Genomic DNA, 20805 nt, shown 5'->3' with positions numbered 1-20805 from the left:
CCATGACCTCTCAAAGATGCATGAAGTATCACCTGCTCTGTTTATCTCATGGAGTTGTAGTATTTATCTCACGAGGTTGTAAAGAGAATCAGGTGTGTGTAAGCATTAATGTATCGGCTTTGGGACCACTTTGAAGATTTTTTTTTTAAGTTCTCCAAATGTTTGGATCAATGCAGCTGCTGGATAAACCAAGTGTTACCCACCACAATAAAGCAGTCCTGAGACCAGACCAGAATCCTGAATTGTTGGGAATATTAATAGCCACTCCTGCTTTCTTTATACATGAACCCTATGGAAAGCACCTGATGTGATTTCTCTGTGACTCAGGTGCTCAGGGAATGATTCCCTTCCTCACTCCTTTCCTGCACCGATCCCTCCCCTACTCCTACCCTGCCGGCTTTGTGCTTTTATCAGTGAATTACGAGGGGCTTGTTACTCCAGAGCCTAAGAATAATCCAGATACGAACAGAACAAGAACTGTCTGGGATTCCCCCATCTCAGGATCACTGGGGCTCACAAGCAGCGCTAGCAGCCTCCCTATGGTTCAGTTCCCCATCCCCCAAACAGGCTGATTCATTTGTTCAGGGGACACCATGGAGTCCTGCCAAATGCAAATAGACTGACTATGGGGCACGTGCCAAGCTATGCTGGGAGCAGGCTCATTACTGCCACAGTCACTACAACAAATAACAACAAAAGCCTCTAGGTACAAATTAGCACACATAATAAACTTAATTCAAGAAACACTGAAGAGACCCTTAGTCGCATTTTAATTCAAACAGCACCGTTTATCACAGAAGGGCCTGGCGGCCTCTACAAACTGAAAATAAGATGCTGGTACAGATTAGCTTCTACTATGCTCGGTGACCTTACCAACCTAAATTCACTTACTACTACTGCTACACACACACACACACACACACACAAATGTGAAAGGAATGCCGGGAAGAGTGCAGAGTAACTGAAAAGAACTCACAGTCTGGAAATTATGAAGGGGGTCTGTGTTCTATTCCAAACTGGATTATTCCTTAGCCTCCGGACTTAGAAGTATCAAGTCCCATGTAATTCGCTCATAAAAGCACAAAGCCAGGAGGGAAGTAAAGGAATCATTCACTGAGCGCCTGAGTCAGACAGGAATCACATGAGGAACTTTACATAGGACTCACACGTGAACAGGAGTGGCTATTAATGGTTCCAACAAACCAAGACAAAACCACTGTGATGGGACTGGCAAACCTCTTTTCCAAAGTAATAAACGCAGTGTGCTTCAGCAGGGGCAAAACACCAGCTACAGAGACAAATAATACTAGTCAGCATCTGAGCACCTATACGATGTGCAGTATTGTGCTAAACTCTTTACTCATGGACGCTGTCTGATTTTCAATACTCACAACCACCTAGGAAGTACATGATACTGTCTTCAATTTGTGGATGAACGAACCGAGTTGCTTAAAGTGGTTAAGCATCTTTTCTGGTCAGTCAACCAGGTTCAAGTCCCACCTCAATCATCTGCCTGTGTGACTTCAGCCAAATCCCTCAGCTTTGCTGGTGGCTCCAGAGGTAAAGAATCCGTCTGCCAATGCAGGAGACACAGGAGACACAGGTTCGATCCCTGGATTGGGAAGATCCTTTGGCAAAGGAAATGGCAACCCACTCCAGCATTCTTGCCTGAGAAATACCATGGACAGAAGAGCTTGCAGGCTACAGTCCATGGGGTTGCAAAAAATTCAGACACGATTTAGGGACTAAACAACAATAGCAGCAATATCCCAACAGTGAACGGAGATAAGACCAGTTCTCCCTGGCACTCACTGACTGCTGCAAGGACTGCATATTACACAGAAGAGTGACGTGTATATAAAACTATTTCACCTTCTCTTAAGTGGACTGCAGTCAATGGCAGGCAGAGACTATGCCACATGATCTTTTAAAAACCCTGGAGGCTCAGACTGTAAAGTATCTGCCTACAATGTGGGAGACCCGGGTTTAATCCGTGGGTGGGGAAGATCTCCTGGAGAAGGAAATGGCAACGCACTCCAGTATTCTTGCCTGAAAAATCCCATGGACAGAGAAGCCTGGTAGGCTACAGCCCATGGGGTTGCAAAGAGTCAGACATGACTGAGCGGCTTCACTTTCATTTTCAAGACATAAAGCATGTACTGAATGATTGTACATTCATCATCACTATGAATGAGTAGATGATATCAATACAAATATGAATACGATGATTATGCACTCAAGATTACAGATGAACAAAGTCTGTCTGCCTAGTCATCTTTTCAACATATTTACTGAGCACCCACGTCTGTGACTAGCACTGTGCCGCCTGCCATGGAGACACAGGGATGAGTATGAGGCCCTGGAGGAGCCCAGCAGTGCACTAAAGGGAGGCTGAAAGGCGGCAGTGAGAACCAACACAGCTCGAGTCGGGGTTCATCATGGCAAGAAAGGAGAGACACAAGGAAAACAGGCTGGGACAGATGGTGGAAAGGCTATAAATGACCCTCTAAAAAGAATTTCAAAAGAATCAGCAAACTGCAAGAGCTACCATGAGGAAGGAGGGAAAAAAAGGGCAGGTGGAGAAACTGTTGTTCAGTCCCTCAGTCGTGTCTGACTCTGCAACCCGTGGACTGCAGTATGCCACGCTTCCCTGCCCTTCACCATCTTTTGGAGTTTGTGCAAGTTCATGCCCACCGAGTCAGTGATGCCATCCAACCATCCCATCCTCTGTAGCCCTCTTCTCCTGCTCTCAGTCTTTCCCGGCATCAAAAGTCTTGCGTGAACTTGAAGCCCACCCCTAAGTTCTGATTAGGGCTGGCTGCTTATGCGATTTCTTCCCCTCTTACTCCATTCCTGTCTTCTTCTTAGCCTATACTGATATCATAAAAGTCTTCTTCTTTTATGCCTTTGGCCTACCTAGGTTACAAACGGCCCTGATTTTAGAGGGTCTCCAGGCACATTTCAATTTCTGTTTTCTTATCTGCTAGATCTTTATAACATCCCAAGAGTATCATGCACATAACATGAGGTGTCATGTAACTGCTCAACAAGTAGATCTCCACATGCAAAAGATCAAAGATGAAACTTCATACGGTATACAAAAATCAACTACAGATGGATTAAAGACTTAAGTGTAAGGGTTAGAACTATAAAACTCTTAGAAGGAAACACACAGGAAAAGCTCTGTGTTGGATCTGGCAATGATTTCTTGGATATAACACCAAAAGCACAGGTAGCCAAAGGAACAACACAGGTAAATTGAACTACAGAAAAATTACAAACTTGGGTGAATCACAGGACATGGTCAAAGGGTGAAAAGACAACCCAGGCTGAGAAAAAGAATTTTTGCACATCGTATATCTGATAAGGGCTTAATATCTAGACTATGTGAAGAACTGTTACAACTCAACAACAGCAAAAACCACCTCAGTAAAAAAAGGGGCAGATGTGAACAGACATTGTTCCAAAGAAGATATACAAATGGCCAATATGTGCATGAAAAAATGTTCAAGCTCACCAATCATTAGGGAAATGCAAATCAAAACCATAGTGAGATACCAACACATGTTCACTAGGATGGTTGCTATCCAAAAAAAGAAGAAAGTAACAAGTGAGGCAAGGATGTGAAGGAACTGGAGCCCTTGTACACTATGGTGAGAATGTGGGTGGTGCAGCTGCTATAGAAAACAGTTTGGTGGTTCCTGAAAAAATTAAAAACAGAATTTCCATATGACCTAGCACTTCCACTTCTGGGTATATACCAAAAAAGAACTGAAAACAAGGTCTCAAATGATATTTGTATACCCGTGTTCACAGCAGCATTATTCAAAGTGACCAAAAGGTGAGAGCAATCCACTGTCCATCTATGGATGAATGGAGAAACAAAATGCAGTATATAGATACAATGGAATATCACTCAGCCTTAAAAAGGAAATTCTGACACATGCAACAACATGGATGAACCCTGCAAGCTGAAATCGCAAAAAGACAACTCCTGTACAATTCCACAATTCTCACTGAGTTTTGGAATATTAACCATTAAAAAAAAAGAAGAAAAAAAGGATTAAACTATTCTACATTTCCTTTCAGCTGTAAAAATTACAAACACACTGAAGGCTAAAAAGATTAAGAATAGGCTAGCAGAAAGGAAGCATTTTTGAGCGCTTATTATGTGCAAAATACTGTGATGGGGCCGAGAGATTCACGAATACAAACCTAGAAAAGGAAGGCAACAGTTTCTGATTTGAGAGAAACAAAGGTGGACATCACCATGTAGGTGTAAGGTTACAGGAGGTCGTGATTACCTGCTAGGGGAAATCCAGGAAAATCCACCAAAGAGGTGATAATTGAGGGGCCTTGATTTTTGAGGAGGGATGCGAGGGATTAGAAAGAGTCAGTCGGGCAGAACGAGGCAGAAGGACCAACGGGAGTCCTTACAGAGAACGGACGCACTAGCAAGGGCACAGTCCACAGCAGAGACGGGAGCCAGGCTGGAAAAGCAGTCTGGGACCTGATTGGTAAACACCAAAGAGTGGGAAAGGGAGCTCGGATTTTATGCTCTAAGCAGTGAGGAAACACTGACAGCTGAAGCTGGAGAGAGACAAGATCGGACGTGCATGTCATAGAAACATCACTTTGGCAAGAGTGGACAAGAGGGAAGGTTCAGGGCAACAGGAAGCTGCCGCGGTAGCACAGACAAAACAGGATGAGGGAAGGCCGCGGCAGAAGAGGAGGGAAGAAAGCTCTCCCTGCCTCACGCAGCTCCCACTGACGCAGGCAGGAACGGTGCGCGCGCTCCAGAAGGTTGGCTCTTAACATTATGGGCCCTCAACCACATTCCTACTGTCTAAATGGTTTCTCACTATTTGTGAATGTCTCCAGGTCCAGGGCAATCACTCAAAAGGAGGAAACTGGCACAAAAGTTAATCTGTTTCAGCTGCGAGGCTACCTCTTCACCCTCTTTGGATGAGAAATAATGGAAGGCAGCAGTGGAAAAGAGCATCTGGCTGCAGCAAAGACCCATCCCTTCCCGTGCTGGAGCTGTTGCCTCATCGCTGGGAATCACGACAATCAAGAATGGAGAATCGTTCTTTTCATCCCTTCTCACAGCATTATCCCTGCGACCTCATCCCCTAACAATGGTGGGGTCTGTGTTATGTTTTCCCTCCATCGCCACCCCTCCCCACCACGGCCCAACGGAAAGGCTGTGCCCCAGGGACCCGTGATGGTGAGGCTGTGAGCCTCACAGCCTCTGAACTGTCTTTGAGGGGCAGGACACTCCTTCAGAAAGGGCTGCCTGAAGGAGCTGATTTAAAAAGACCCATCGTTAGCTAGAGGGAATGGGGAAGACTTGTTTCCCCTCCCTCTATTACACTAGCAAAAAAGATTTTCATGACGTTCCCCAGTGGTGGTAAGTGTGTGATTAAACAGACACCCCTGTCCATTGCTCAAAGCTATTTGCTGATATGATGTATTTGGAAAACAATTTGGCAGTATTTCAAGAGCCTTAAAAATGCTCATTCCCTCTTGCCCAATAATTCTCCTTTCTGGCAAGTGACAAAGGAAAGAAAACTGTACATGCGTGAAGACACACAGCATCAGAGGCCAAAAAAAGTGGCAGTTTCTTTTTATTGAGAATTTTTTTTTTCTTCCCATGTCTACCTCTCTGACTTTCCCTTAGGCTTTGTAATGTTGATCTCTGCAAGAGAACCAGATACAATGACAGAAATTGTAACCTCTTACCTGAGTAGACAACTTAAAGTAGACATGCTGTAAGAAAATTTACATGACTAACCAAACTCAGCAATGAGTTACACGAGAGGCTTTCTATTCATTTTTAAGGCAGGAAATTATTATTAAAAATTCATTTAAGGTAATGAATTTATACATTCAGTATTCTACCATGTACTCTTCCAGGCACTCTGCCAGGGGCTGAGGGACTGAGTAAACAATACAGACATGGTCCTTGATCTCAGAGCCTGGTGCCTAGCAGAAATGTCAACAAGAAACAATTACAATAAAGCATGATCAATATTATGATAAAGATAAACATGGTGTGCTAGTGGGATGAATAGAAGAGTGTCTTATCCTTACTGAAGGGATCAGAAAAAGCCAGTGGAAACAGTTAGGGAATTCGGACTTTATCCTCAGGACCAGAGAAGTATTGTAGTTTCCAGAAGAGGAGAGCTTATGGCTGGATTTCTGTTCTGGAAAGATCACTCTGGTTGGTGTGTGAAAAGCTGGAGAGGAGTAACTACAGTCAAGCACCATCAACCAGGAGGCTATTACAATCCCAGTGAGAGGTGAGGCTGGCTTGGGCTACTGTGGGGTAATGGAGAGAAAGAGGAGGCCACACAAAGGACATATTTAATAGCTAGAATCAACTTCCTATTCATTGCTAGGACTTCCCTTGTGGCTCAGACGGTAAAGCGTCTGCCTACAATGCAGAAGACCCGGGTTCGATCCCTGGGTTGGGAAGGTCCTCTGGAGAAGGAAATGGCAATCCACTCCAGTACTCTTGCCTGGAAAATCCCATGGATGGAGGAGCGTGGTAGGCTAGAGTCCATGGGGTCGCAAAGAGTCGGACACGACTAAGCGACTTCACTCACTTGATTCATTGCTAGAATGTGAGGGCTGATACAGAAGAATGACTTCTAGACTTCTGGCTTGAGCCAACTGAATGCAGCTTTCCTGGAGCACTAGGAATTTGGTACTGGGTAGATGATACTGAGTATAATTTTAGACATTTACACCTGGAAGGTCTCCAAGACATTTTTGTGGCACTGAACTATGTAAGCCAAGGATTCAGTCCTCACAGTGCACAGGTGGGCTGGAAATACAGATTTGGACGTCATCAGCCTATAGGCCTGGTAACTGAGGCAATGGGAGTGGATATGATCATCCTTCTAACAAGGGTTTATTGAGCTCAGCACAGTACCAACTGCTATGAGACACAGCAGAGGGGAAGAGTTTCCCCAGATCACTCCTTCCAGGATGCCTTCCCACGATCGTAGACTAATGGAAATACAACTGACCTCTGTTACTGCTTAAATTTACCTATTTATGCTGTACCACTCAAGAGGTAAGTCTTGGCTGGCTTATCTTGCCTATAGATTGTAAATAATTCCTCACAGGCAGGAACCGCGTCTCATATCTCTTTACTTCCAGACCACAGCAGTGTCTGGAGCATAGTGTGTGTGTTTAGTGTTTGGAAATTGATGTTGTAATAAGGAAATACAGCACAGATTACACTGCATTTCCTCTAACACCATTTGTTTTATAAACATTACACAGGAGGAGGGAGAAGACTATATTATCTGTTTTAACCAAACTTTTGTTTTTGGACAAGTTTTCAAAAGTGCTCCACTTGCTGAAAAAAACAGATACGTTCTTAAATTGTGAAATTATTTCCACCTCCTGTCAAGTCTTTGGTCACGAGCATATACCAGGTGTCTGCTACTAAGCTCTGGACAGCTCTGCAGCAGTCTTCAATGGTACCTGCCTAAGAGAAGCTCTTTTTCATAGTACTCTTGATCCTGAGTGGTGATTTATTAACACTTATTTATTCATGGTGTTGTGATGGAAGCTAGTCTGAGAGACACAGAGCTGGCGTCTGCCCACAAGTGTGCCTATAATCTCCAACAGCATAGATTACCAAGAGAGGTTTGGATAGAAGATACAGATAAAACATTAAGACTAGGTAAGATTAAATACTGACATTCCACTCAGACAGAATACTGAGTACATCAGAGTAGAGGAGAGAAAGGAAAAGGGAATGTTAAGGGAGTGTAATGGTTAGAAAAAGAGAAGGGTTGGAGGGAAAACAATGACAAGTTTTTTGGGAGTCTGAGAAAGATAAAAACACAATCAAGCATAGCAGCCTCCACACTGTTAAGGAGAGGGGAATATCTGAGGTCACAGAAGGGGACAGGCTTTGTGCTAAGTGATTTACATGCAGTCTCTCATTATTGATTGCAATCCTATGAGGTAGGAATCCTTCGTCCCATTTTATGGATAGAGTAACTGAGCTCAGGGAAGTGGAAGAATTTCATAAAGATCTCATGACACTCAAGTATTTCCAAACGCAAAAGACTGTAAAGCCTCTGGATAAAATTCTGTAGGGTGGTTGGTCATTTTCACTTATTTAATTCAAATTAATTCACTTATTAATTCACTTAGTTAATTCAAAGTCATCCATTTTACAGCGATGTGCTGGAGTCAGCTTCTATCAGCTCACAAAAGCTGATTGTTAAATTTTCAGTAATTCTGCAACTCAGCTGACTTCACCTTAGTAATCTGAAATCAGTCGGTGGGAGTATTTACATCATGGAAACTGGCAAATTCTATAAATCAGGGTATCTTTTTTTTTTTCTTTCTCAGAACCTGCTGTTAAACGTTTATCAGCACACTGCTGCTTAAGAACCTTAGAGACGGAAGGGAATGATTTTTATCTCACTTGCCAAGTCCCATCCAAGTCCTACCTATGGGTTCCAGTTGGACTGTGCTGAGAAGCGTTCTGAGACTTCTTTTGTGTTTATCTACCGTAAAGAAACTGCTAAAACCACAGAGATGTTTCTCATGGGCAGAGAGGGGGAAGTGGCAGCAGCCGTTCCTTGTACCTTCCACCTCTGGCACAATCTAATGCTTTGAATCTAGAGATGGAGAAAAAAAGAGACCCAGAGACGGAAGGTCGTTTACCTGAAGCCACTTAGTGAACAGGGTTGAGGCTAGACGTCCGATAACCCGATTTCTTGTCCAGTGATCTCCCTAGGCAGCACAGAGAGGGTGAAGTTGAGGCACTCTTACTTAGCTAGCATTAGTAATGCTGAGCAGCATTTAGTAACTGTGGCCACCAAGCAGGAATGCCACAGAGGGCATACAGGTATACAGCGACGGGCGAACTGGACGAACTCCTGGGCCTCTTGGCCCTGAAAGCCTATGATGCTAGGTTTCCAGGAACTCTATCAATCCTCATACGCACCTTCTTCCTGACCACAGAAACTACTACCAACCTAAAGTATGCGATTTCTAAGAATCTTACATGACTTAGCAACACCCTGACAACCACCACACTGTCAGTAGTCGAGAGATATAGAGATTATACTTAGAGGGTGATTTTACCAGAAAACATGAGCTGAATAATGCCATGAACAAAAAAGAAAATCCACAATTGCTTACTCCTATGAATTCCACTAGTAAATTATTCCTAAAGCATTTTCACTCATTTAAACACTGCATTTTTTGAAGTAACAATGCTCAAGAATCAAGAGGTATAAAATGGCAAACAGAAAAACGTCTTCTTTCACCGTAACTCCAGCCATCCTGCTTTCTGCTTTGTAGAGATAATCACTGTTATGAGTTTCTTGTGTTTCAATTCAGAGACAGTTTATGTATGCATCAGTGAATATGTATAATATTTCCTTTTTCATACAAATGGCCGTATACTATGATTCAGTATCATGACAGATAATGTAACTGAGGCTTATTTTTTTCCACTTAAATTATATCTTGGGGCTCATTCCATATTAGTACCCAAAGAAGATGCTTCCAACCTTGTCAGATAAATGTCTTTATTTAAAACCATCACAACTTGATGCCAGAGGAGGGCCAGCAAACACAAACACCATTCAAATGAAAAAACTACTTAAGCTCATGTTGATAAACATTTCGGGGGATTGTGCTTTTGCATTACTTTAGTTTTCCTTGTAAAAATGAAATGATACGTCATGGTCACAGGTCAATAAAATTAGAGTAGTAAACTCTAATTGAATCAAATTTATACAGTATTTTTTCTGTAGGTTAAAAAATCTAAATGAAGAGCTAAAAACTAAATTATGGTCATGAAAGTGTTCTGAAGGGCTTTCCTATAGGAAATGAAATTGTTACTTTAAATTAGCTTTGTCTTATTCCAAAAAAGATTCAGATTAATTATTTCATTATTTGCCTGTGAGGTGTCTACATTCTCCTCTGAGTTTCCTGAAGTGCTTGAGCTTCTCAAGAGTAACAGTTTGTTCATCTTTGTATTCTCAGATACAGACAGAGACACCAACATGAACAGGGACCTCAGTGATTCTTGTTGAATAGATGAAAACACAGATTAGACAATATTCAATCACTTGAGCACTCAGTTTGCTACCCTGAAACATGTCCAGAGAAGACACAGTTCTGACCCAGTGAGATGAAGGCTAAGGAGAAACTGAATAGAAATGTATTTGGGCAGAGGACTTTGTCTATTTAACCACAGCCTATGCTCAAGATCATTCATTCCTACTAAGCGCAAATGCAAGTCTCACTTCAGTCGTGTACGACTCTGCAACCCCATGGACTGTGGCCTGCCAGGCTCCTTCGTCCATGCGGATTCTCCAGGCAAGAATACTGGAGTGGGTTGCCATGCCCTCCTCCAGGGGATCTTCCTGACCCAGGGACTGAACCCGCGTCTCCTACGTCTGCTGCGTTGGCAGGTGAGTTTTTCATCACTAGTGCCACTTGGGAAACCACACCTCTTATTATTCAATACAATTCTGCAAGTATGTACTGAGCATCTGTGCTGGGTCCCCAGTGGGAACTGGACACGTCTATATCTGGGTCAATTTTTAATCCCTATATTATCATCACTTCTGTACACATCTAATTCCCACCACAGACTGAAACTCTAAAGGAGCATGATTCAATCACCTTTGTATCTGAATATGGAATGGGATTGCTGGGCATTCGAAGTCTAATATATGATCAGAATAGAGACCCATGTACCTCATGCTGGGAATCAGCAGAGAGGGGTGGGGGCAGGGGAAAGTAAGTGATCCAGGGATGTTTCTTGTGGAACTAATAATATCAGAGACAAGTCTTAAAGGATTGGAAAAAAAACAATTCCCAAAAGCAAATTCTAGGAACAAGAGATCAAAGATGGAAGAAAGAAAAAAAAAAAAAACTTTGAACATAAAGGGGAAGCCATGATCATCAAAATGTATGGAGGTACCAATACTCGTGAAGTGTTCAGGAAACACTTTACTACTGAGTGTTTCTAGAGCCGAGAGAGTCTCGGGAAAAGAAGAGAATGAAATAGTAGGTTGAGTCCCAATCACAAGGGGTCTCAGATCATTTAAGAAATAAAATGGTGGGGCCCCAAATTTTAAGTAGAAAAAATATGATATCAGGAGAAAAATTCAGGCTTTAAGAGGAAGACAGAGCTGGGATTATATCCTAAACTCTTAATCAACAGCAGTGAGACTCTGGAGAAGCAATTTAATTCCTTTGACATTGAGTATTTCCTTTATAAGGTGAGTATAATATATACCTTACTAGATTGAAATGAGGAAGAAATGGATGTTTATGAGCTTTATAGACTGGCAAGGGCAACATAAATATTAATTGTTGTTACAATCATAAATTGTGCTTTGGGAAAAAGTCTTATAGCCTTGTTGAAGATTTGCTGGATGTGAGAGGAAAGCCTAGAAGTGGAATAGATAGAAAATGGTGGTGGAGCAATCATTTGCTAGTGCAGACCCTGTTCCTCCACCTGCAGACCCAAGGCCCTGACCCTGAGCTCTTCCTGGAGCAAGACCCTCAGGAATGAAAGGATATATATATATTAACCTCTAGACATTCATGATTCCAACAGACTGGACAAAATAAATCCTGGGTCAATGATTTAAATGGGATGACAAAATCAATTTCCTGTTGCAGAGTATTTACTGGCAGCATTGCATCTTCAGTCTTTCCAAACATCAATCCATTAAGCAATCAGCCAAAAACACTGAGTCAGAGGGAGTCTTAAAAAGGACATTAAGTGTAAGATGTTAATAACAGGGGAAATTGGGTATAGGTATGTGGGAACCCTCTGTACTATATTCTCGATTTTTCTACAAATCTAAAACTGTTTGAGGAGATAAAAGTCAATTTTTTTAAAGTAAAAGTTCAGAGTTTCCCCCCCCACCCCACCCCCTCATAATAGCCCCAAGCTGAAAACAATCCAGGTATCCATCCATAGGAAAACAGATCAACTATGGTGTGTGCATGCAATGGAATACTGCTAAGCAATAAAATGGAATGGGCTATTAAAATAAACAACAACATGGATGGATTTCAAAAGTATTATGCTGAGTGATAGAAGACATACACAAAAAAGCACATGCTGTAAGACTCTATTTATATAAAATTCCAAAACAGGCAACAATAATTTACAGGGGGGAAAAAATATCAGAATGATGGTTGTTCCTGGAGAGTAGGGTAGGAACTATCCAGAAAGGGCATGAGAAAGCTCTCTGGCACGATGGTAATGTTTTATAGATTTATTGGTGCTTGAGTTACTACATAGGTATATGTCTACCAATTCTCAGAGAACAACCACTTAAGACTTGGGCGTTTCACTCTGTAAACTTTCAGTTAAGTTCAGTTGCTCAGTTGTGTCCGACTCTTTGCAACCCCATGGACTGTAGCACGCCAGGCCTCCCTGTCCATCACCAACTTCCAGAGCTTACTCAAACTATGTCCATAGAGTCGAAGACGCCATCCAACCATCTCATCCTCTGTCATCCCCTTCTCCTCCTGCCTTCAATCTTTCCCAGCATCAGGGTCTTTTCCAATCAATCAATTCTTTGTATCAGTTGGCCAAAGTAAACTTTACCTTAAAGAAAAATACTGAACAAATACTGAACAAACCCTGGACTTTGGTTAATCAGTTAGTGATATGCATGCTGAAATATTTAGGGGAAAATACAATGATGCCTGCAACTTATTTTAAATGCTTTAAAAAATAAGATGAATAATGGATTGACAAAGGGATTGATAGGTGGATAGATATGTAATACAGCAAGTGTCGTAAAATATTAATGGTGGAATCTGGATCGTGGATATATGGGCATAAACTGTAAAATTCTTTGAACTTTGCTGTATGTTTGACATTTTTCATTAAAAGGTTTTGGGAAAAATAAAGAACATTTTGGTGTCTTGTGTCTGGGTTGGGTGATTGAGAGAAAGAGATTATATCTAAGCTTATCAGACCACACTTATAGGCTCCTAAAATTAATAAAAATCCTTTACACTTAACTCTTTACATGAATACACGCAGTGTTTCTATATTTATCCTCATTTTATCCCCCAATCTGATTTATGTATCTTTCATCTGTGATCCTTGAGAACATCTTCATTTTAGCATTTGTTGTCATTTCCTATTTTCATTCTGTGTCACCCTACTGGACTTTCGAGAGCTCCTTAAAAGCAGCGTCCTGCCTCTCTTTTTTGACTTTGTGTTCCCTTTGCCTGGGACAATATCTGACATATATACAAGGCATTCACCCAACATTTTTCGGTATATCCCATGAGTGACAAGGAGAGCCGACCAGGTCAATCAGTCCCCTTTGAAAGCCAGGTGGAAACAGAGAAGATTTCCCACAGAGATATGCCTCCAGAACATATTCTATGGAAGCAGTTCTGCGCTTGGAAGGAATCAACTAGATGGAGAGGGGCCTGTATTTCCTCTTCTAGTTTCTATCCTGACATATTGCTACCCAAAATACTTTCTAGATGAAACCAGTGTGGCATATACTGTAGGTTGGCTCACTCCACTGCCATCCCACTCTCCTTCTAGTTGAAAATAGTGGAAAACTAAAAAATCACTTTACAGACTGCTTGCAGTTAATCTACCAGTTATGCATATTCACACAAGACAGGTAAGCTGGAAGTGGGGTGACGGCCACTGGCCTCCTCTTGGCTACTTCTTGTGTCCTCTGGCAAGTAAGGACACAGATATTGATACCACAGTGTTCATGAAGCTGAGGCGTTTTTCAGTTTCCTGAGTGCCACGGGGCAGTTGCAGCAGGAGCTTCTCAAGTGTGACCTCCTAACTGCCAGATCACGGCAATGGAGCAGGGGAAGAGGGTTGGATTGATCACCTCAATGGTATTCTAGGGGTGGGCAAAGAATGCGTATCACTTCTGGAGTCCTAGACCAGAACACACAGCTTTAGTTCTTGCTAACATTTGGTTAGCATCTAATACCTAAAGTTAAATTCCTTCCTGTTCAAAGTATCTGGAGTGGTTTCCATTTCTTGCACTGATTCCTGGGTATAAAAATCAAGAAATAAGTTTGAGTTTAAGGGCAGGCCCCTGTGGATGGGAAAGAGATTGCACTTCGGGGTTTTTCCGAGTACCCATTCAAGTAAGTGTTGAACCCTACTCTGCGCTGAACATTTGGCTAGTGACTGGCCCTCAAGAAACAGTGGTTTGCTTTAGGTAGAAGATCCATGCAATCATGTGAAAGAAGAGGGCACAGTGATGGATGTTTGAAAGAAGGAAGGAATGGTCAGAATGAGGTCAGATGAACTGGGTGGCTTTAAAGGAGAGAGAAAATGCTTATCTTGAGACCTCAACTCAAACACTAACTAAAATGGTTATTAGGATTTTATGCATAGCACAGTCATCTCCATTATCTCCTTTAACGCTCCTTTCCCACCATCCACTCCCATTTCTGGGGGTTAATATTTGAGTGTTTCCTACGTGGCAGGAACTCACATACATTTTCTCACGTAAACTCTGGAACACCCTACCAAGTGGGATCTGTTATTAGCTCCCTAACTTGCCTGAGGTCTCACAGTTATTAAAAGAGCAGAGCCAGCACTCAAACTCCTATCTTTTGATCCAAATCCTACATTCTTAAGGGATCACAAAGCCAGAATTTCACTTCCTCAGAAGACATAACATGTTTAAAAACTAACACTGTACAAATATGAGGAACTGTTATCCTTGTCACGGAAAACCTCTTTCTCCAAGTTTGAAGTCTTCAAGGTAAGAGAAACAGTGTCCAACTGGTTTGGGCCCTGGAAAGGGACTGAGAGGTCCTAGGCTGGCTTAAGTCAGACCAAACCCACAATGGACAAAAGCAGTGAGGGGCAGAGAAGGAAAAGCAGTTGCTGCCACTACCGCGTCTTCACTAAGCCAGCGCTTTCTCTCCTGTATCACTGTTTACAGCTCGCAGGACACTATCCGGGCCTAATAAATGAACGTATCCATTGGGAAGGGGGAAAACACACATGCCCCCTCTGCGTACAAAGGGACATTTGTGTCGGGCAGTCTCAGAGGCTGACACACACCAAGGGTCTGCCCCTCCTCCCCGCACGCCTAGAAACAGACAAGAAAGGCAGCTTTCTGGTACCCACAATGGGGGGAGGCTGTGGCAGGAGAGAGAGCACGCTCTCTCCAAAACTGCTGACTTGATTCATCCCCAACTGACACAATGTGGAGAGGAAGACTTCAGGAAATGGGCAGATTATGTCCAAGAAAAGATTTCCTGCAAGCAGTTAACGGGAAACTAACATGAAAAGCAAGGACTAAAAATACACAGGCTATTGGAAGCTAGCGGTGAGGCCCCAGGGCCCCGCAGTTCTTCAAGAAGTGTCTAAGGAAGCTACTGGCTTGAAACTCTCCCTGAACACCAGCCTAGGAAGACCAACTTGCCACTGGCTTTATTCCTTAGAAAAAGCTCATCAGGCCCCCAGTGTGATTTAAATTTCAATCTAACATTCATCAAATCCTCATTGTATTCTAGGCTCTCTGTTCATATAAGTCATTACTACACAGAAGGCAAGGACCCTAGAGTCTTAGACACAGAGCCTAACTCAAATGACGAGCGAAGGGGATAGGTAGTGTAAATGATATCCCATGTCCATGTGAATTTCGATGATCAAGGAATAAACCTCACAATGTAAGACTTAGGAAGATTTAAAGGGTTGGAAAACCTGCCGGAAGGTGGCTCTGGAATGCAGGAAATCTATTTGTACTTGAAGGCATTTGTAATGACAGATCAAAGCTTGGCTTGAACAGTGAGAAAACTAAAATGCAACTTGAGGAGACTAAAAATTATCTATTACAGGGTGTTGTTTGTTTGATTTTTAAGAAAGAACGTTTCTGTAGATGTTTAAAGGCAGAGGCAGGCCCATGGAGTTCCCTCCATGCCCTAGGGCCTGAGCAGAAATTTGAAGAGACGGAGTTTGTTTTCAGAGTCTTCTCTTTCCCCTTCTCTTGTTTTACTTCTAGAAGGCTAATTTTGCCAACTCTTTATTGAGCCCCAGCATCAGAGTACCCCCTGCAGCACTGAACAACAACAGATCAAGAATCTCAGTTTAAAAGGAAAAACGCATTCTACAAACATCAGAGGGAGGAGGGCATAACTTCTGAAGGGTGTATCACCCTGCCGCCCCATGAATACACTCCTAACCGAGCAGTTTATAAGTCCTCACACCCAGAACCTTGGGCCCTGACTACAAGAGGAAAATCTCATCACAAGTCATCTTTCAAACACTCAAACACGTATACTTTCAGGTTTATAATAAATACTCTGAGACCAAAAATCTTTCTGTGCCATATTTTTGCACCCAATGGGAGCCAGATGTGAAGGTACACTGGAAACCAAAACGTAGGTGGTCCTACGTGATCAGTGTCTAGGGAGGCTGGGCAGGGAGAACAGAACGTTGTTTTTGCCTTTTTTCTTTCTTTTTTTTTAACCAGGGACGATGATCTAAGACTTCTTTTGTTGTAAAATCCCCTGGATGCCTTTGTTGTTGCTGCATTCGACGCCTCTGAGAGCTCCTTCTCTCCTAATGCGGCTCCCAAATCCTTTGGATTATCTGACACCACCACTTCCTGCATCTCTGTGCTCCTTTTCAGTCTTATGGGATCCATTTAAGATCCACAATCCCCCAGGATTTCATCCTCAGCTTCCTCTGTTCTTACTCTCTATACTCCTTGGTGGTTTAGATTCCACTCATTGCAGAGAGTTCTCCTAGACTTACCTTTCCAAACCACACTTAAGGAGCTAATGGGCGGCTGTGAGTAGAACTGGCACCTTTACCTCCATTTGATACCTTCTTCCTATCATCTGTATCAGAGGGAAAGGGGAATTATTTAACTGGCACCCTGAATCTCCTAAGCCTTGGTGAACTGCTTTATTATATAAATAGATAATGAGGATTTTGTGTTTTGTCTCTGTGTGTCTGCACATTAAGTTTATTTTATAACTTGGAAATGTACGTACTGTACCTGTCATTTCATTGCGTGTGCGTGTTTGTGTGTGCTCAGTCGTGTACGACTCTTTGAGACCCCCAGGCTGTAGCTCACAGGCTCCTCTGCCCATGGAATTCTCCAGGCAAGAATACTGGAGTGGTTGCCATTTCCTTCTCCAGGGGATCTTCTGACCCAGGGATCAAACCCTCATCTCTTGTATCTCCTGAGTTGGCAGGCAGATTCTTTTCTGCTTTGCCACCTAGGAAGCCCATATCTAAATAATAAGCATCATCAAAGAGTGAAAATTGGACAGGAATTAAAAATATGGGAAAATCAAGTGGCCAAAGGGTGTGAAAACATGATGTTAAGAAATTCTTGGTTTTTGTACTATTGGAAATAAAGAACAAATTCGATCAGTGACGTAAGAAGTGATATAAATTAAACCAGAATATGTTAGCAACTACTCTCTGCTTCTAAAATCGGAGTCATGATGAAGAGAAGAGAGCCACTGGATTCACCTACTCGGAGTCTGGCTGTAACTCCCCTGGCGTTACTTCTGAAGACTACGGCACTAGCCAACGGTGATGCTGAGAGAATACTGGACCCGGCAACGGGGCTCTCCAATGAGCTCTGCTACTAAACACTCCTGTGAAGCATTCACTTAATATATACATTCTTAGCATGTGGTCTCAGCAAAAGATCAGATAATGATTCATACCTCATTGCATATTTCAGTCAATGGGCTTGATTTCCTCATCCAATACTATTTGTCTCTTAAGCCAACTCTCCAAAAAGTTGTAAGGACAGTGGTGGAATATACAAAAGGCACCAGAGAAGCAACCCTGCAATGGTTTCCTTTGGTTGCAGTCTCACATGCGGCAGTGAGGGGGCAGGGCCTAACAGAAAGAAAAGGGCGAAATTCTTCTTAGTGAAGTCAGAGTCAAGACTTAGTTCAGAAGAGGCTAGGGAGTCATAACACAGTACATTGGGGAGAGATGATATACTTCACCCCCTGACAATTCATACTGCTCTCTTAGGAGGAAAACAGCAAGAAGGTGGAAGCTGGAGAAAATGGTGGAGGTCTGAGCAAAAGAAGATAACATTCTTACCCACAGAAAAGCATAATTCAAATCATATTCCACCCCTATACTGTATCAAATCCAGCTAATGGTGAGAAATAGGAAATGTTCTGTCAATCAAAGAATAGCAATTGAGTTCCTCCCTACATTCCATTTCCTTCTCCAGAGGATCTTCCAGATCTAGGGATCGATCCCATATCTCCTGCATTGCATCTGATGGCTGAAAGGGAAGATATTTACCCCTGAACCTCCAGGGAATCCCCGCTTCATACATTCCAGAGGGCACATTCTATGCAAACTCTGAAATTAAGGAGCTCAAAATCTAGCTAAGAATCCATGTGTATTTAAAAAATATAAGTAGCAGATAAACACTATAAGTCATAAGTGATATCAGGAGTTTAGAGCAGTGAGTAACTGCTGCGCTTCTGGGTGGTCTAGGAAAGCTTTATAAGCAACAAACCTGGAGCTGGGCCAGGTCAATGTCAAGGCTTGAACTATGCTGTCCTTCCTGGTTGACCTTTATTCTTTGGATCAATCATCAAGGAATCTTTAAATATGCAATAACAGAAGCCACCAAGTTCATTACATGAGTAAGTAAAAGTACTTTGCAAAATGTAAAATATCATATCACTTGAATCTTTAGAAGAGTAAGATTATTTGTCACCATCAGCATAATAATAGCATTTAACAGATGCAAACTATTATACAAAGGATGGATAAAGAAGGTCTTATGGTAAAGCACCAAGAACTATATTCAATATCCTATGATAAATCATAATGGAAAACAACATGAAAAAGTATATTTATATGTATAACCGAATCACTTTGCTGTACAGCAGAAGTTAACCTATATGTAAATCACCTATACGTCAATAAAATGTAAAAAACAAACACCATTTAATGTTAATTGAATGCTGTGCCAGGCATTACATTATTGACTGGAAAACATAATACCTATTTACAACCTCTGTCTTCCTCTATTATAGTCTAGAAAAGCAGAAGGTTTGCTTTCCTAGCCTTCCTTCTAACTGTGGGTATCCATGTTTCACAGTTCTGGACAGAAAGACATAAGCAGATATGTGCTGAGGGCTCCTGAGAAAGCCTTTGATTTTCATGTAACCATGAGGTTGAAGGCTAACACATGATGAATGGGTGAATGGGAAGATATACAGAATAAACGTCCTTGATCACAACACTGAGTCTCTAAACCAAAGGCAGAAACTTCTTATTTTAGACCTGTAAGGTGGTAATGCTATTTAACATTATTAATGAACACGAGCAAACTCTGGGAGACGGTGAGGGACAGGGAAGCCTGGCGTGCTGCAGTCCGTGGGGTTGTGAGGAGTCGGATACGACTTGGTGACTGAACGACAACACTATGTAAACCCCCATCAGTCAGCTTAATAAACTGAAGATATTCCTGACATACTTACCATACGCTTAGCAAAGGTTGTAGAGTAGACAGGTGACAGAAACAAACTTCAAGCCCGTGTCTGCCAGACCCGAAGCCCTGACCCTTAACTACTGCACTAACAACGGTGTGAGCGGCGTTAGGAAAACCTGGGTCTCCCAATGACCAATCCTGTGTTTGTTTCAGTTGGAGGAAACTTTACGTTCTGGGTACATCTTAGTGATACATTTGAAAGAACAATGACGCTAACTTCCTTGGCTCTCAGTTTAGGAGTAAAGGGACTCAACTTATTGATTTATACCAGTTATCTTCTCCTGATCCCCTTCTTGACAAGTCTATGACCTTCTTCTTCCACTCTGATTTTCTTTCATGTTTGAAATCCAGAAAAACATTTACCTGCAGAAAATTTTCATATCCCCTGTCTGTTCTGCACCCATCTGGACTTTGGAGATGGCCACAAATGAATTTTGTCCTTGTTTTCTATACAACAGACAAGTTTCATTTCCACAAGCATCTAATAACACTTAAAAATAAACAGCAGACTGTTTCTGGAGCATCTCTTATCCCCTTGCAATAGACCAAACTGGAAGATCATTCAGAAATATCTCAAAAAGCCTAAAACAACACTGAGCTGATGGGGATAGTGATCAGCTGTTGGCAGCTTGTTAGGGTTTTCATGACTTCACTTGAGAGTGAAATGTACTCTTCCTCTGTGGTTATGACTGGTCATTAGCAGGAGGATTAATGGGGCTGCTTTGGCTGTCATGGAAAGCTTAAGACACGTTCTTTATGTGGATCCCTTCTCTGCAAAGCTGATGGGTCACCTCCCTCAGCCAATTAGCTAATTGTCTGAAATCACTCCTCATAGATCAAGAAACACTGTCTGGTGAATGAACTCTGTTCATGCAAAAAGCAAGAGCCTTTTGTTTCCTTTTGAAGACCCTATTCAACTCTAAGGCCCCTTCCATCTACAATATTCTAAATTCTACAAATATGAATAATCAGTTCCAATGAATGAATCTTTCTGGCTTTATGACAAATGAATGTTTGTTTTTTTAAAACTATGGGGGCTTTTTTTTTTTTAAAGAAAAAATTGTTTCTTAAATGCAGCTTCCTGACTGTGCCAGGTGTGAAACAGTCAGTCAGAGCAGCAGCAGTGGTGCTGGGCATCACTGGCTGTTCCCCTCAAAGCTTGTTGGATTAATGTCATCCTGGATGCTTTCTAGTCTGCTGACCAAGCACGGTCTTCCCAGAAAAATCTAGACTGACTGCTCAATTCTAACCAAAACAAAGCACCAAATCCTAAAAGTTCAGGGCTATC

At 42.2% G+C, this 20805-nt stretch overlaps 1 protein-coding gene and 1 non-coding gene across 2 annotated transcripts in view; one reads left to right on the top strand and one right to left on the bottom strand.

Moving 5' to 3' along the window:
• GAB2 (GRB2 associated binding protein 2) overlaps positions 1 to 20805 on the bottom strand; it is a 188259-nt gene that overhangs the window by 98618 nt on the left and 68836 nt on the right. The window lies entirely within an intron of this gene.
• Positions 6406 to 6477, top strand: TRNAC-ACA (transfer RNA cysteine (anticodon ACA)). The gene has a single exon. It is a non-coding gene; the product is annotated as a tRNA-Cys (tRNA).

Source organism: Bos mutus, chromosome 29, assembly GCF_027580195.1.
Source record: "Bos mutus isolate GX-2022 chromosome 29, NWIPB_WYAK_1.1, whole genome shotgun sequence".
In the NCBI taxonomy this organism is placed as follows: Eukaryota; Metazoa; Chordata; class Mammalia; order Artiodactyla; family Bovidae; genus Bos; species Bos mutus.
The sequence above is the reverse complement of the archived record's forward strand: the minus strand, read 5'-3'. Positions and strand labels throughout refer to the sequence as shown.